The following is an 11,996-nucleotide window of genomic DNA, read 5'->3' on the forward strand; positions in this document are numbered from 1 at the left end:
TTAGTATCGATTGATTTTTGCCACTCCTTGGGTAGCGCCACCGTCTCTGGCTGTGGTTCTATCTGCCATCCGATCTTTCTCAGGACGGCCCGGCCGTGCTCGGTCTTGCTCAGCCGTATTCGTTGGTTCGACAGGTGAGCCTCGATCAGCTCTTCCGCGGTGTTGAGCGTGCCCATGTCCAACAGACGTTGCGTCGACGAGTACATCGGCATGCCCATGGTGGTCTTTGTTGCTTTTCTTGTGGTCGCGTTGAGTGCTTCCCTGTCCGCCTTCGTAAGCCGGAGGTACGGGGCGGAGCAGGTGACGCGCGACACGACGAAAGCCTGAACCAGACGCAAGGCGTCTTCTTCCTTGAGTCCTCTGTTGCGGTTGGCAACTCTTTTGATAATGCTCGTAATCTGTTCTGACGTGTTCTTGATTTTTGTCTAAGCCGCCGTCGCGCTGCCGTCGCTTCGCAGCAACAGGCCCAGAATGCGGATCTGCTCGGTCGGCTTGATGTGCGTGCCGTCGATGGAGATGGTCATGTTCGGCGGCGCCTCCTTCTTCAGTCTGCCCGGTTGCACCATGAGCAGCTCCGATTACTGTGGAGCGCAGCTCAGGCCGCAGGACTTATCGTACTCGTGGACGGTCGTTGCCGCTCTCTGCAGCACCTCCTCCGCCCAGGCGTCTGAACCCGCGCGACTCGTCCACACCGTGATTTCGTCTGCGTAGGACGCGTGGTCCACGCCTTCGATCTGCTTCAGTAGTTCGGGTAGGGGGAGGAGGGCCAGGTTGAAGAGCAGAGGTGACACTACCGACCCCTGAGGGGTGCCCCTGTCTCCGAGTTCCACAGGCTCTGACCGTTCCTCGCCTATCCGTATTGTTGCCGTCCTCTTTGTGAGGAAGTCCTTGATGTAGCCGAAGGTCTTGCGGCCGCATCCCGTCTTCCTTAGGTTCTCCAGGACGCTCGCGTGAGACACGTTGTCAAAGGCCCCCTTGAGGTCCAGTGCCAGTTTCCCCCGCGGTGCGTTCTTCGTGGCTCGCTTGACTACCATTTCGTTCAACTGAACGAGGACGTCCTGGGTGCTCAGGTGTTGCCGGAACCTGTACATGGTCGCCGGCATCTGGTCCGTGTCGTCCAAAAACGCTTGAAGTCTCCTGAGAACCATGCGCTCCACGACCTTGCCCACGCAGGACGTGAGCGAGATCGGGCGCTTGTTCTCTATCGTCAGTGGCTTTCCGGCCTTCGGTATGAAACGTACCTCGGCCTCTTTCCATTCCGCAGGCAATCGCGAGCTCTCCCAGGCTTTGTTTATGTGACCCAGCAGCCCCTGCGCCGCCGCGCCGGCGAAAAGGGGGCGCCGACCTGCAATGAACGCCACCCCCCCCTTCCTGTTCTCTCCACCCGGCTCTGCCTTCCGTCCATCAAAAGAAGAAGTGACTTCGGAGGTGCACTTAGAAGTGAGGGACAAACAGACAGACAAAGAACTTTATTCACGTCCTGAGGAACTGCCTTGGACCGCCCCTATCAAGGGGAGTCCATGACAGTCGCGGGCCGCTCCCACGCAGAGACCGGAAGGCCGTGACCCTCCGCGCTCTCGCAGGCCCTCTGGACAGCCCCAAGCTGAACCGAAAGGTCGCCGCTCTTAATTAAGGGCTTCCTCCCAGTCCTCTTCTTTGGTGAACTCTGCACCGCGTAACGCAGGACATGAGCAGTGCGCCTCCCAGCAGTCCGGGCAATGCGGTTCTATGTCTGGCGGGAAGTGGCTAAACCTTCCCCTCGAAGGGAAAGATCCCGTTTGGAGCATCCTGAATTCCGACGATTGCGGTCGAGTGAGGTGAGGGTGAGGAAGCGGAAAAGTCCTCCGAGAAAGTTGATAATGAGTCGTGACCTCGTGGAAGGTGAGGAGCGACTCCTTGTACCTCCCGGCGACCCTGTCTACGAATTCGCCGGGACCGCCGCGATGAGTGAAACCTCACGCACGGTCGTGGGCAAACCCATTAGCGCTGGGAACATCGGGATTTACGTTGGCCCCCATGTGGGCCGGGAACCAATTTATGGTGTGAAATCCAGCAGCGCCCTCGCTGCCGAGGATTGCCGCTGCCTCTCGCGAGATCGAGCCCGAGGCGAAAGCCCTAGCTGCGGACCGCGAATCTGTAAATATATCTGGACGCGATGGGTCTTTCATTACTATAGCAATTGCGATTTGCTCAACCACCGTGGCCGATACATTTTTAACTGAGGCAGAACATAGGAGTTTGCCACTATGGTCGACCGAGACCACTGCGAAGCAGTCCGAGCGCTCGTACTGGGCTGCATCGACAAAGGTCGCGAGTTCCGGACTCTCTGCAACCGAGGTCAATAAAGAGCGGGCCCGAGCTAAGCGGCGCCCTACATTGTATTGCGGATGGACATTTCTTGGAAGCGGACGCGTACTGTAAAAGTACTTCTGATCGAGGGCGATAAGGCCACTTTACGCTCGTTAGACTCGTTAAGACCGCAGCCAATGGATTCCAGGATGCGCCTACCAGCCCGCGAGGACGATAGACGCACGACCTGAGCCGTCTTCTGGGCCTCGATCACCTCCGAGAGGGAATTATGCATGCCCAATTGCATGAGCTTCTCGGTGTTTGTGTTGAGAGGCAAGCCTAGAACTCGCTTTATGCTTTTGCGCATTAGTGCGTTGATTTTGGCCTCCTCCGTTTTGGACCAGTGCAGAGCCGAAGCGACGTAATTAATGTGGCTCATAAGAAACGCATGGTAGAGCCGAAGGAGATTGCTCTCGCTCAATCCTCCCCTGCGGTTAGAGACTCTGAGTATGAGCCTAAGCATGTTCTCCGTCTTGAAGGTTATGCGGGCTATTGTCTCAGAGTTTTGCCCCTTTGACTCCAGTAGAAGACCGAGGATCCTGATGGAGTCTACCCTGGGGATTCTCTGCCCATCCCGTGTGTATATAGCTATGGGAATCTGCTCTAAAGGAGTGAGGTTCCTCATCCCGTGTCGAGTGGGTCCGTAGAGTAATAACTCGGACTTGGCCGATGACAGGCTCATTCCCGAATCGACTAGAAAATTTTCCGTTATGTCTAATGCCTGTTGAAGCGCCTGCTCTACCTCAGCGTCGGACCCTCCCATGCACCACACGGTGATATCGTCCGCGTAGAGAGCATGGTTGGTCCCGCGCACCGTGGCCAGTCGCTCCGAAAGGCCCTTCATGGCAATATTGAAGAGAAATAAAGAGATGACTGCACCCTGTGGGGTGCCTCTCGCTCCCAAGGTAAATTCCTGAGATTTAATTTGACCGATTTGGATGGTAGCCTTGCTATCCCTGAGAAAGGAGCTAACATATGCGTGGAAACGTTGTCCCAAGCCGATATCCGAGATCACCTCAAGCACAAATTTGTGCGAGATATTATTAAAAGCTTTAGCCAGGTCTAGCGCGAGTATGCCTCTAGTATCCCTGGTGAAGTTGTCAATAATTTGTTTATTGAGAAGGAGCATGACGTCCTGTGTGGATAGTGCAGGTCGAAATCCTACCACATTGTGGGGAAACACCTCCTGGCTTTCTATGTATCGGGAAACCCAAGTGTGAATCGCATGTTCAGCCACCTTGCCCACACAGGACGTAAGCGAAATGGACCGCATGTTGTCCGGCGTTAGAGGTTTGCCTGTCTTTGGGATGAGCACAACCGAGGCCGCCTTCCAGAAATCTGGAACGAGCCCGATCTCCCAGATTTTGTTGACTTCCTCAGTTAACTTCGCAATAGATTTTCCGTCCAAGTTACGTAAGAGCTTATCTGGAATTCCATCCGGGCCCGGCGCAGAGCGCCCGTTGAGCTCGAGTAGGACGTCCCAAATTTCGGATTCAGTGAAAAGTGCGTCCAGCTCCTCCACCGTTACCCCCCGGTAACGAGGATAATCCACGTCCCCGGAAGAGCCCAGAGGAAGATATCTGTCCGCTAACCCATGCAGGAGTGCCTTTTCGGACACCCCCTTTGCCTTTTGGCTGTGAACGATTCTGTCGATAGCCAATCTCTGATTACCCTTGGACTGAGACTCATCAAGTAATTGTTTGAGGAGGTTCCATTTGCCCCCCACTCTCATCTGTCCATTAACCGAAGCACATACTTCATTCCACTGCTGTTTGGACAGTTCAATAGAGTGGGCCTCAATCTCCCGATTGAGCTCCGCAATTTTCTTGCGTAGTCTGCGATTGAGCCTTTGCGTTCTCCATCGGGCTAGGATGGAATTCTTGGCCTCTAAGAGGTGCGCGAGACGCGCGTCTATTCGATCAACCCTCAGGTCCGTTTTGACAACCTTGGTCGCAGAATGTTCATCCTCCTTGAGCCTTGCAAAAAGGCTGTCCAACTTGGCAAGCTGTCGTATTCATTCTGGTCCTCCTTTCGCAATTTCCGAAAGGCATCCTAATCCGTTACTTTAAATTCCCTGAGGGGAGCTGCGTGGATTGCTAGGGTAATAGCCACTATGTAGTAGTCGCTACCTAGATTCTCTTGTAAATTTTGTCACCTTGCTCCGGAAACATTCTTGACGAACGCCAGGTCCGGAGTTGTGTCTCGGACTACTGACGTGCCAGTTCTCGTCGGGTAGTGCGAATCTGTAATCAGTTCCAGCGAACAGTCCGACACCGCCTTTAGGAGATTGTTACCCTTGGTGGATTGCCTCGGGTAGCCCCAGGCGCCATGCTGAGCATTAAAGTCTCCCGCTACCACGATGGGGGCTCCCTTGGCCAGTCACCGCTTTTGACATGATCGAAGCAAACGCATGCCGGTTGAACGACGGCGAGCTGTAGACATTTAGGATGAATACACTGTTTTTGAGCCAGCTGTTGGGGATGATTTCGATCATAATAACCTCCGCCCTGGTTTTGCCCAGCTGTAGTGTGTGTTCCTGGAAGGAGCATTTTCTTGCGATCAAGGTTGCCAAACCCCGCTTCCCCTCCTCGCGCACCGAGACGATAGCCCGGGAAGCTTAACTAATCACCGCGAGTTTCCTGTAAGATAATTACGTGCGGTTTGACCGCCTGCGAAGCGACAAACTGCTGCAGCGGAGCCCTGCGCCTTTTAAAGCTAGCACAGTTCCACTGCCACACGAACAGTTCAAGGCACGTTTCCTTGCACGTTTCCTCGCACGTTTTCTTGCACGTTTTCTTGCGTTACAGCAATGTTGCCAAATGTGGGCCAACGTTGGATACATTCATGCAACGTTTAAGATGAAGGCATGGGCAACGTTACCCTTTACACAGTCAGTAGTATTAACTCTATGCTTTACACGCTTTTTTCGCGTTGCAGCAATGTTGGCAAATGTAGGCAAATGTCATATTTATGATGTTAATCGATTGTATGGGGAGTTACATAAGCTGCCTAAAAATTCGAATGATCCCGTACAGCAGACTTGGAATGTTTGCGATGTAGAACATGTACACTCTAAGAAATCGGGGGGAGCAGTTGAAGAGTCCAACCGTCATTGTACTCTTGCAAGCGTTGATGGACTCCCCTCGAAAGCTGCGGGGAGTTGGATGCAATGCTCGCTCCCCATGAGGAGGAGAGCAAAACTGACCGCGTATTCTTCTCGTGCGCTGCGGAGTGCAGCCCCAGTTCTGCTCCCGCACCAGTGAAGAGTAAACCTGCGCATCGTCTCCCATCTCCAGTACGAAGAGTAGAATTGCAATTTCATTCCAGGGCGGGAGTAAGCATGGAGATGCACTCCTGCCATCTGCGCACACCAACTCATCAGCGATGTTTTATTTGCATACGAATATATTATATAAAGCGGTTGTGTAAAAAGCGCCCGATTACTTCTGCCGGGCATTCTACACGTGCAAGAATATGAATTCGTGTAACGATTGCTCGCAGCGTTCAGTGGCGGCAGGCGGCAAACCGAAGGAACTAATCTACGGACCGCTGCAGACGGTCGCTTTGAAAGAGTTTGATCTATAGAAGTACGCTTGTCCCGCGCCTAGTCGAGCTAAAAAAAACGGATTGTAAATCTGAGATCGATTGAGAAAAATGGTGTTGCAAGAAGTGAAGTCCGCACTCTTCTGATAGCTCAAGCTGCAAGCGCAACACGAACCCGACCCAACAACCGTGGAGTGTCGCCGAGATAGGCATGTACATGCGATAGCTTTTATTAGGTTAAATAAAGGAAATCCGTATACATTGTAATGATCCGAGGCTGTTCACTTGGGAACCATCCTTTTATTCTGTTCCTCAACCTTCTCTTCTTCCCCTGCCCCTAGTCCTGCCTTCGTCGTCTTCGGCTCTCCACACTCTCCGGGGCCCTGTTTTCGTCATTCCTCTGTGTGTAGGGAACCACGTTGCTGATGGCCGCGACTTCCACAGTCCCGTTGCCCGTCATGTACCAGACGGTCTTCAAAACGCCATTGGTAGATGCTGTCTTGATAACTTCGAAGGGCCCGATAGGTCTGGTTTCTGAGTTGCCACATCCTTTTCGCACCAAGACCAAATCGCCTGGTGAAACAGCCGAAATACTCGTGTTGTGGCGCCTGTCGAAGAAACGTTTCATCGTCTCCCTATACTTCATTTCACTCTGGACTGTCCTTTTCGTTTCTTGAAGTTTAAGCCTTGTCGTCAGACCAAGGATCTCGTCAGCGGGAAGGTATGATGGCTTACCAAAGGCTGCATACTGAGGGCTGCACCCCAGCGCACTTGTGTGCGACCGGTTGTGATGCGTGACCGCCGCCTCCAGACAGCACTTCCAACCCCCGGGAAAGTTAGGGTAGAAGTGGATGTACTGTTTAATATCTCGTATGGCCCGTTCTGCAAGACCATTAGCCGCCGGGTGATATGGGGCTGCAAACTTGAGTGTGATGCCTCTGCTTTCCGCCCAGCGTATCATTGCTCGGCTCCTGAAAGCAGGTGCATTGTCAGACACAACTTATTTTACGCCATTAAACATCTCTCTGTTCAAAAGCGCTATTACAGTATTTGCGTCCTCCTTTCCTGGTTTTGCAGCCACTATCCTGGAGCATTCATCGATACACAATAAGAAAGACTGTGTCCTTCTTACCCCTTCACCCTTCTTTTTGAGCTCCGCAAAATCGAGATGCACTCTCTCAAATGGTATTTTTGAATGGGCTGGCAAAGTCATTGCATCCATTTTCTGTTTGTATTTGGCCTTGTTGATTTGGCATGAGTGACACGAGCGGATGTATGCGCTTACATCTCTTTTCATTTGTGGCCAAGTGAACCTCTTCCTGATCTTGTAATAGGTTCGCCAGAAGCCGTCGTGACCTCCTGACTCTGGACTGTCATGGTAGAACTCCAGAACTTTTCTGACCAGTGTAGGTGGAACGTGAAACCGTCCATCTACACACTGTAGTTCTTCTGTTCCTTCCCACAGCCTCAGAGCCATCAGTGCATTTACTTCTTCACAAGTCTTGGAGCTTATGTCAATAGGAAGACGGGAAAGGGCATCCGCATCTGAAAGCAACTGCCCGGATCGGTGCAATACGTCGAAATCGAACTGCTGCAATTCGCTGATCCAACGAGATACTCGTCCTTTAGGTTGACTGTCATGCAGGAGATATGTAAGGGCCTGGTGGTCAGTAAAAAGCTTGAACTTCTTGCCCTCGAGAAACGATCGAAAGTACCTCACCGCTAGCACAACAGTCAGAGCCTCTTTCTCTGTTGTACAGTAGTTCTCTTCAGTCTTGTTGAACGTATACGAGTAGTATCCAACAACGTGTAGTTTTCGATCGTTTGTAGCCGAATGTCCTCGTTGGTATAGGACGGCGCCTGCACCATAGTGAGAAGCGTCCGTGGTGAGCTCAAAAGGAAGTGAGAAGTCTGGCAGTGTGAGCACGGGGTCAGATGAAATGGCTGACACTAAGTCGTGGTACGCTTTTTCGCACTCTTCTGTCCACTGGAAAGCCGTACCCTTTTGAAGCAGGCTTGTTAGTGGCTTGGCACGAGCAGCGAAACCCGGAATAAAGCTCCGGAAGTGTCCTGCCAGAGCGAGAAAAACTCGCAGTGCGTGTATGTTTTCAGGTCGCTTCATATTTCGTACCCGTTCAACGGACTCCTCTTTCGTGCTTTTAGTGAAGCCATCCAGCACGCGCCCGAGAAATGTGATTTTCGGCTTAAAGAACTCACTTTTCTTAAAATTTACTTTCAGCTTGGCTGCACTCAGGGCAATCAAGACAGCGGTCAAATGTTCCGCATGTGAGCTATCATCCTTGGAGTACACTATAATGTCATCAACATAAACATTGCAAAATAGGCCCAAAAATGGTTTCAACACCCCATTCATCATCTTCTGAAACCAGGCGGGGCTGTTCTTCCACCCGAAAGGTAGTCGGTTGTATTCGTACACGTCGAAGGGTGTGACAAAAGCCGTGTACTGTTTGTAGTCTTCCTCTAGAGGAATCTGCCAAAATCCCTTGCACAAGTCTATGCGAGAGAAGACGCGGCAGCCTCCCGTCTCTTCAATGATGTTGTCTATTCGTGGCATCGGAAATGGGAAAAGGTCAGTTTGTCTGTTTAGAATCCTGTAATCTGTGCAAAAACGCAATGAGCCATCTTCTTTTAACGCTAATGTAATGGGGGAAGCAAATTTGGAGACTGACGGGCGTATTTCAGCTTCCAGCATGTGCTGAAGTTCTTTCTTTAGCCAAAGTCTTCTTTCACGGGACATATTGTAAGGCTTTGGTCTAATGGGTGTTACATCAGCAAGCTTGAAAGGGACAGAGAATGTTGTTGTTGCTGGCGGGTAAGTACCGACGCAAACGAGCTCTGGAAACTTGAGGCGAACGTCCTCCTCACACCGAACAAGTCGGTCTGTCGTGCTCAGGGAACCGCAGGCCTCCATGTCAACGCAGACATTATCATTCCAGTATAGGTTTATTTTAAGTCTTTTCATATCAGGTCTTGAGAGTAGAAATTGGTATTCGCACCCATTAACAACTAGGGCGTCGATTTCTGTGCTTTGACCTTGGTACGTCACCTTGGCTTTTATCCACTCATCGTAAAGTTGTCTCCTTCCGTCAAAGCCCTGTATTTGTACTGGTCTCCATCTTTTTCAGACACAAGGGACTTGTTTATAACGGACACGGAAGCGCCACTATCAACTAGTGCTGTGACGTCGGTGCCGTTAACTCCCACCGTTATGAAAAGAAGATTTAATGTGGTGAAGTAAACAGTCTCAATTTTTGTCGTCGGGTGGGACTGATCACCCTCATTTATTAGTTTTTTTTTCTGGGTTGCTTCAGCGTCACTATGTGCTTCGACTTGACGGGACTCATCCGAGGTTATATTGTCACTACAGGTGGATGCAAGGTTAAAGACACCATGTCCTCGGTACGAATTTCTTTGTGTACCCGATGACACTTCGGAAGATCCAGACCTCTGTGACGCTTGCCCGGTTTCGAAATTGAAACGTCGCGTACCCTGCATTCTCGGAGGAGCATCTATGCACAAGCCTTGAAAGCACTCCAAAAGTTCCTCGATTGTCTTTGGGGACTTAAGCTGCACCTGCTTCTGAAGATCCTTAGGCAACCCGTGAATAATCAGTGGCACAGATGAAGACTCCGGGAGATTAGAATCAGCCATTTTTAGTAGGCGTCTTTTCTCGTAAAAATACTCCAAGGGTTTGCCCGATCGGTATTTATAGAAAATTGCGCGGTCCCACCTTTCCACGGGGTTTTCCTTGAACGCTGCGAGAAAGCTTGCCTTCCAGCTGTCCCAGCTGTCTGACGCGTGTGTGGAGAAGTGTAGCTCATACCACTTCTTTGCAAGTCCCGTCAAAAACAGCCGCATGTTTTCCACTCGGTCGGTAGCTTCGTGCCAGGAGTTCTTCTCGGATGCGTATTCATAGGAACGAATCCAATCCTCAGGACTTGAGCTCTCTCCGTCAAACCGATCCGGCTTCACCATTTCTGTGCGCTCTCTTTGTTGAGCTTGGACCGTAGCGATGAGGGTCTCCATGAGCTGCTGTTGCCTCTCTGCCTGCCGTTATTGCTCTTGCAGAATCAGAAGAAGGCCTGGGTCCATGGTGGTAATGTTAACATTCGGTGTCGTGTTCGTGTTCCCTGACGCCCTCATGGTTGCAATGGCTCCATGAAGTATTCCTGGAACTCGGACAGCTTCACCCTGAGCTTGAGAGAAGACTAGGTAGTCAGGTCCTCGGTTGTCTGGCCGGTCTTCTTTGCCACCCAGTCACACAGTTGTGGTGTTGTGATGCACTCGGGCAAGACGTACAGCACTTCGTCGTCGACTTGGCATGACGAGAAGTAAAACTTGCCTTGTGCGTTCCGCGTGGCATGCAGAGTAATCCACATAGTGTCCGTCTTTGGAACCCTGTCGGCTGCGCCAATGTAATGATCCGAGGCTGTTTACTTGGGAACCATCCTTTTATTCTGTTCCTCAACCTTCTCTTCTTCCCCTGCCCCTAGTCCTGCCTTCGTCGTCTTCGGCTCTCCACATACATAACTGGTATTAACAGCAATATGGGGCCTATCTGCAAGATCAGAGTGTGAGGAACAGGCGATACCACTGCGAGGGCATCTCAAGGTGAGGGCATCTCTACGGTGAAAACTATCTCGTCGGCTGACGAGCGACGATAAAAGCGTACACACCGATCGGTTGCTGGAACTCAAGCGCCTTTGTTAAGCAAAGAGAAATGATGAATCCCCCCCCCCCCGCGGCGGCGCAGGCGTGGATCACGATACGTAACGCGTCTACATCCGGGGGATCATGTAACGCGAACCGCCCGAGCAAGCGTGAGAAAGGCACCTTCAGCGAGCCACGAAGTGCGCGTGTTCTGCAAAAAATTCCCCCGCATTTCCCCGAAGGGGAGTATGAGGAAGTGCGAAGCACGGGGTGATGCTATGAGGGGGAGTTTGTTGAAGTTTGGTGGCATTTTGCCCGTTAGTTACATTAACACCCCCTCGTGATCACGACGAAGACGCGCGCGCGACTAACTGCAGAGCCGAGCCGAGCGAGGAGACTGTAGCGAGAGAGCACGCGCGCGCCGACCCACGGAGTGTGCCGCGCCGAGCCAGGTGGCTGAGAGAGAGGAGGCGCGGGCGAGCGCAACGAGCGAAGGGGAGAGGGCAGCGAACGCGCGCAACGGCGCAGCGGCAGCCGAGCGAGGGGAGAGGAGGCGCGAGCGCGTGACGTCACGGCGAGAGCGCGCGCCATCACATGGTGTAGTGACGTCACTGCGCCGTTGCTATGGACGCCTTCCCTCCGCTACCGCGCCGTTGCTAAGGAGAGGAGGGCGGACGGACGGACGGCGGCCGACGCGGGAGTAGGCCCGACTAAGTGCTTCGCACTTAAAACCTACACAGGCGGTGAACCCGCCAAGGCCGGACGGGCGACTTACAGGCCGCGCAAGACCGTGACGTCAATGTGCTACGAACGAAGTGGGATTTCAAGCAGACGCTTCGTGCAACATGGGAAGTTGGACTAGAGCTGCCCTTATCGTCATACTTGATTCGACACGCGTGTTGGCTAACTGCTGGCCGCTTGTGCGTCGGCGCGACATCATGCACACGCGAGCAAGTCGTATATTCGTTCATTCGTGCGTGCGTGCGTGCGTGCGTGGTACTAGTTTTTCTTTCGGACGAACATCACAGCGGCGACAGCGCTGAGGCCGATTTCGGAACTATGCGCACTGTGTAGCGATGCGCGCGCTATGGCCGGACTGTATCCGCGGCCGTCGCAGGCTTCGCGCCTTGAGCTCGGGATCTTTCGCAGCTATTACGACCTTGGATTTATCTACCGGACGAAGAACCGCTGGCGGGAAGTAGAGGTAAGCCATTAGTTAACCTCGTATTCTTGTGTTGTGTATTTAACGAAGCAGAGTTACTCTCGGTACTTCGGTCCGCGGAAGCGGTCAGTCCTAACGTTTTCGTGACTAATTTTGACCGTTGCTTAGTTTTGAAGGGCGGCTTTTGTACCCGTGTGCAAACAGCGTCGATTCTTGCACCGTTTCAATCCCTTTGATTCGTGAAGTGTTGGTATCCTCTCCCTGTTCTGTG

At 52.3% G+C, this 11,996-nt stretch overlaps 1 pseudogene; it reads right to left on the reverse strand.

Moving 5' to 3' along the window:
* Window positions 1–425: 425 nt before the first annotated feature.
* LOC144157720 (uncharacterized) lies at window positions 426–7,369 on the reverse strand (annotated as a pseudogene).
* Between the last annotated feature and the right edge of the window lie 4,627 nt (window positions 7,370–11,996).

This window comes from Haemaphysalis longicornis, unplaced genomic scaffold, assembly GCF_048455015.1.
Source record: "Haemaphysalis longicornis isolate Haplotype H1 unplaced genomic scaffold, Haemaphysalis longicornis Haplotype H1 scaffold_1, whole genome shotgun sequence".
Lineage (NCBI taxonomy): Eukaryota > Metazoa > Arthropoda > Arachnida > Ixodida > Ixodidae > Haemaphysalis > Haemaphysalis longicornis.